Source organism: Cetorhinus maximus, chromosome 2 (assembly GCF_964194155.1).
Source record: "Cetorhinus maximus chromosome 2, sCetMax3.hap1.1, whole genome shotgun sequence".
Taxonomy (NCBI): domain Eukaryota; kingdom Metazoa; phylum Chordata; class Chondrichthyes; order Lamniformes; family Cetorhinidae; genus Cetorhinus; species Cetorhinus maximus.
This window is the reverse complement of record NC_135880.1, coordinates 134,606,791-134,612,760: the sequence shown is the minus strand read 5'-3', so window position 1 is coordinate 134,612,760 and position 5,970 is coordinate 134,606,791. Positions and strand designations below refer to the sequence as shown.

Here is a 5,970-nt window from a genome sequence, read left to right as displayed (position 1 = left end):
GTACTAAGAAGTTGTATACATGTGTTTGAACTTTCCAGATCAGCTAAGATGTATCAGGTATTTTGGGACGATGAGCCCAAGCATTAATCATTAGGAAGTGACACCACACATCCTGTTATCACAAACAAGCAGACATACAAATTACCTTATGGTGCCTTGTTATCTTAGTGGAAAGCTATAAACTAAAATAACTGGGAAAAACTATAAAGAAAAGGATGGTCCCACAAGTGACTGACATCTTTTTTTCTCCGCAGAGACTATCAAAAATTGCCATTGCCGACTATATTTCAAGTCGTCATAGCGGGGTATTGGGAAAAGTTTTCAATAAGCAATAATCGCACCTCGGTTAAACCTCATCGGCTACGATGTGACTGACATCTTAGGGAACCAGTTAGGAGTTAATGTGAAGTGACACCAGCAAGGTGACCATTACCCTTAAGAGAACAATCAGACATTTGATCATGCACCACTTAACCAATCAGGGACTGATCATGTGTTGCTTGGGCCAATCAGAACTAAGGGTTACTATTTATCATGCATAGAGGTAGTGGCCAGCAAGGGTTAATAAGCAGCAACTTTCAGTAGTAAGACACGCAATATGAAATAAGAAGAAAGAAGATAGACTTCGATATTGCTGAAAAAAAGAGACATGTCTAAGCTTTTCATCTTGCACTCATCAGAACACTCGCAAAAATGCCGATATAAGGGGAAAACAACAATTTATACTGTATGAGCAGAGAGTGCTGATTAGCTAGCAAGTGGTGTTGCTGTGGAGTATGCACCACTGATGGTGGCTGACATTTAACTGCCAAACATCGTTTGAAATTTAAACCTGGCAGCTTGACCCTACTTGGAGTAGGATCTTGATCTCAAAACTGTCAGATCAGAGTCGTTGAACTGAATGGTGCCATGCATGTTGTCATGGACGGAGAGTATGAGACGACAAGGGCTTGAAGGACTGCCAATTTTCTCTAGTATCCGGTAGAGGCCTGCCCTGCTCACGGTGTCAATGTATTTGTGAGATCCACAAAAACAAGGCAGAGTGGTGATTGCTGGGCTCTGTACTTCTCTTGAAGCTGACATATGGAGAAGATCATGTCTCCCATGGATCTGCCTGCCCTGAAGCCACATTATCCTCCGTGCATTTTCTGTTAGTTAGTCGATGCAGCTTTGTTAGAATGACTCAGGCAAAGGCCTTCCCAGTGGCGCTGAGGAGTGAGATGCCCCGATAGTTGCAATCCCTTCAATCCCCTTTGTTCTTGTATAACATGATAATGTTTGTGTTGTGAATCTCCTGTGGGACAGAATCTTCTCTCCAGCAGAGCAGGTGCAGGTCATGGAGGTATGACAGCAGGTGGGGCTTTCTGTACTGGAATTGCTGAGTTGGTATTATGCCCCTTCCAGGTTCTTTCCTTGCTGCTAGGGAACCAATGACCATTTTGAGCTCAAGTAATGAGGATTCTGCATCAAGATCATGCATGACAGGTAGCTGCTGCAAGACCATCAAACACAGATGGAGAGATATCCATCCCCCATGACTGTAGCTCAGAGTAGTGCTCTATCCAGTGGGCCTTTTGCTTGTTGGTCTCAATGTGTAGTCCGCATCTGTGCATTTGAAAAGAGCAACTTTGATGATGTTGAGGCCAAGTGTTCTTTTGATACTGTCATATATAGCGCGAAGGTTACCACTGCCACTAGCAGTTTGTATTTCTTTGTGTTGATTGATCCAATATTTGTTAACATGGTACCTTGCTGCCTTCTGCACAACTGCCTTGCCTAGCATGAGATTATCATGTGGGTTAGGGTTAGGAGACAGGTTGGAAACCAGGTACACTCTTCACTTCAGTGAGAAGAGTCCTTTCTGCAAAGTGAGTCTCAAACTAATCTTTGTTCCTGTTTCTTCCTTTGCCAAGTGTAGTTACTGTATCTTCATAGATTATTGACCTTGGAGACTTCCATGCTCCATTGGCATTATCTGGTGAGCCCTTAGGTGGAAGGATCTGCCTGAGAGCTTCTGAGAGCTTCTGATAGTTGTCGTCATCCCTCATGCACGGAATGTTGATGCGCAGAATGCCATTGTGTATTTCCTGTAGTTGTACCTTGACCAGCTACTGACAAGTGAGTGATCAGCATTGTAATCCGCACCATGATAGATGCGGGTGTGAAGAACACTAAAGAGATCACGTCGTCTGGTGATTATCAGGTCAAGTTGGTGCCAGTGGCCAGATCTCAGATGGCATCATGCTGCCTTGTGCCGATGTCTACCCTGGAAAAAGGTGTTGGTAATGCAAAGTCCACGCTGTGCACAAAGTTCATAGACCTATGGTTGGCTCAAATGGGCGTTCAGGTCGCCATGTGGCTGGTGATGTATTTCTCCTCTGTTTCTGTCCAAGGGTCCCTCACTGGAGTCAGTAGCTATCTCTTTAATGGATAGCTTTTGTCACCAAGAACTCAACCTTGAAGGCATGTGGTGGGGGAGTCAAAGGCTCATCGCCTGCAAGTGCTTGAGTTTCCTGGTTCTTTCCAGGGACTGAGCACACACCTGCAGTTCCACTGGTGATGGTTGCAGACAAGTTGCATGTTAATGCAATGGAAGGCCTACCTTTTACTGAAGGTCACTGACTGGCCTTTTGGAGCTTTGGTGGCTACATGTGTGCAGTCTATCACAACTTGCACTTGGGGGAATCCCAAAATGTCCCTCAATCCTCTGGCATCAGTGTAATAATGGATGTATTGGCTGGCCCTCCTGAATAGGGCATCAGTCACCACAGTCCCCTCTGATGCCTTCTGTTGCTCTCCATTCCAAGTTTGCCCCTGCAGATGGCCATGCGGTTGCTGCTGTCTGGATTCCTGTGTCTGCACCTCCCTCCCTCTCTGGTTCTCCTCCTCACTGGAGGACCAGCATCCTCAGTGGACAATGCCCATAGCAGGTGGGCACTGCCAGCCTCAAGGGACACTCTTCCAGATGATTCCTCCAAAGACCCCACCCCACTGCTCTCAATCCCCTCTCAATAAACCCATGGGGCAGAATTTTACGGCCCCATTTCGGCGGGGACGGGGCTGTAAAATGCGGCGGGCCGTTATAAATCCCCATTGACTGTAGCGGGAATGTAAAATCCCACTGCCATAAAATTCTGCCCCATGTTCCAGCAGCCAGGTGGCATGATGGAGGCTTGACCACTGGCACTTTAGCTCCCCCTCCGTGATACAATATGCTCTGGCTGCACTGCCTTAGCCTTTTCTGTAAAGGTGAATGCTGGAATGACCTCAGCTGCCACCACATTGCTGCTCTGATATACCTATCAGGGTTCTGACTCCCCATGGACCCATGCATGCCAGAAAATTCAAGTGGGCCTGTAAAATACCCATTCAATTGGATGTTTAGTTACCTTAACTAGCTCTCAATTGCTGTTTTTTCCAAAAACACAGGTTGTTCATATTCCACTGTGGGTAAAATCTGGGCATAGCATCATGGCGTCAGACATCCATGCCACTCCACACAATTTTTTGACCCCTCCCCCCCTACTCCTCCTCCAAGACCATCATCAAAGGGGCCAGAAAATCCTGGCCATTGACACTGAAAAGGATGTTTTTTTTTTGATCATGTACTATCCTGCATCTGTAATCTGTGAAGTATGTTAATGACGAAAAAATATTCACTCTCAAGCACGCCAGCTCTTGCATTTATGAACAGGAATGCTTTAGTCGCCCAGAGTAATTGTCGTTCATTCCAGAAAGAAACCTTTTTTTAAAAAGTTGAACTCGTTGAATATGTCACATGTAAGTTAACCAAAACGGTTTTATGCAGTTTTATCAATGGTCTCGCACACTCTGCGGCAAATTCTAACGTGGATGAGCAGATGGGCTTTGGGAGCAGGTGGGGGTTGAAATCTTGGAAAAATGTGAGCACTTCAGGAAACCTGCTCCAGCTTCTGCATTTCACTCCAGCCCGTTAGGCTGCATGTGAGTAACCCCCTCGGGAGAGGCTGGCTGCCAGATTAAATATGTTAATTGCTCAATTAGAGCAATATTGATGTGGGTTTTTCTAATTTAACTTTGGACCCATGGGCTTCCCGGGCTTTTTGGAACTTAAAGTAAGTGAAAGTAAGTCAAGAACACAGCAGCGACTGAGGAGGGTGAAGACGTGACATCTAAATGTGCCAATAAGTATTCAGTACTCACAGTTTGTTTTGTATCACCTTGTGGGAAAGGGCTTGTCTAAAGTATTCGTTGCTGAGGAGTTTACTTTGGAGGTGCTACCTGCAACATCGAGTTCTAACCAGAGCTCTGCAGCTCACTAGGGGTTGCAAGAAGATTTCAAGAGGCATGCCAAAAATAAGATTGACGTGATAACTCGTTCTGAGTCAAACAATTAGACTAAATTAACAAACGAGGGACAAAATAAACACAGCCCCTAAATTAGGGAACAGCAAAACCAAAGACAAAATTTAAAGCAAACTTACAAACATCAAATCAAAATGTGATTAAAGGGGTCGATAAAGCACCCCATCCCCGTGGTGCCCAACGGGCATGGAAGGCCTCGAAGGTTCTGGCAGACACCGCGTGATCCCTCTCCAGGGACACCCGGCCACGAACGTAGCTGCGGAAAAGGGGCAGACAGTCAGGTCGGACAACCCCCTCGATCACCCGCTGCCCGGACCTGTTAATGGCTAACTTGGCCAGGCCCAGGAGCAGGTTCACGAGGAGGTCCTCCTCCCTCCCGGCCCTCCTCCGCACCAGGCGCCTGTAAATCAGGAGCGTAGGACTGAAGTGCAAACAAAACATCAATAAAAGGTTCTTTAAATAACTGAAAAGGGAGTGCAGCTTACAACAACCTACATACATATGGTCCACAGACTCCATAAGACCGCAAAAAGGGCAGGTATCTTGGGAGTCCATGAACCGACACATCCTGCGGTTGTATGGGACTGTTGTGTGCAACACCCTCCACCCCAGGTCCCCGATGGAAAGCGGGAGGACACCTCCGTAGAGGGCCCCCCAATGGGGACCTCCGCCGCTGGACGGCAACAAGGCCGGGCAGCGGGCAAGGGCGAGGAAGTGAAGGGTGTGCAGCAGCAGCCCATACAGGAAACCCCTCCGCACCGTGCTAAGGGACACGGAGGGCATTTCAGCGAGGTGACTCAGGTTGCGGGGCCCCAGCTCCCGAGGGAGGGTTTGGGGCTTGTGGCCAATGTGGAATTCCGTCCGAACAGGGGTACACTCAGCCGGAAGACCACCGCGCACCTGCGCCACCTTGAGGCTCAGTATGACATCGGGGCCAAGCACAGCCGTCCTGAGGTCTTGAATGGCATCGGCCGCAAGCCGGACGTCCATAGACACGCGACGCACCAACTCCTGTGAAAGCATCCAGCCCACTCCTCCGCCACCCAGCACATCCCCGATCCTGGTCACCCCAGCAGCCACAGCCCTCCTCTCCGCCAGCCAAGGTTGACGTGATAGGCAAATCAGAATTGGATAAGAGTAAAATATGCGGATGCTGGAAATCTGAAATAAAAACAGAAAATGCTGGAAAAGTTCAGCAGGTCTGGCAGCATCTGTGGAGAGAGAAACAGAGTTAACGTTTCGAGAGCCGATGACTCTTTTTCAGAGCAATCAGAATTGGAGTCAGTCCAAATGATGGCCAAGAAGCCTTGGCAATCAAAGGAGCCATCCAATTGGAGTGAAAACCAACACAGGTTTTGGTTTAGCTATGGGAAGAAGCAAAAGATTGGTCCATGCACAAGACAACAGTGGTGGTTGGTGTTTGGATGCAGTGGAAGGAGAGAGACCCAAGAGGGATGGACAGGGTTAACAAATCTCCTCTTTCTTTGTAAATTTTTTGCTTTTGTGGTGTTTATAAATCAGCAGCTGGCAAGGGCTGAGGCATTGCTGGATGGTTACAGAAATGTCTGAAATTTGGAAAATGTGTTTATATGTCTTTGTAGTCAATGTATACATATGCTATTTGAG

The 5,970-nt window shown here is 47.4% G+C and overlaps 1 non-coding gene across 1 annotated transcript; it reads right to left on the bottom strand.

Moving 5' to 3' along the window:
- Nucleotides 1-245: 245 nt before the first annotated feature.
- Nucleotides 246-387, bottom strand: LOC144671825 (U4 spliceosomal RNA). Its single transcript, XR_013574021.1, has one exon. It is a non-coding gene; the product is annotated as a U4 spliceosomal RNA (small nuclear RNA).
- Nucleotides 388-5,970: the final 5,583 nt, after the last annotated feature.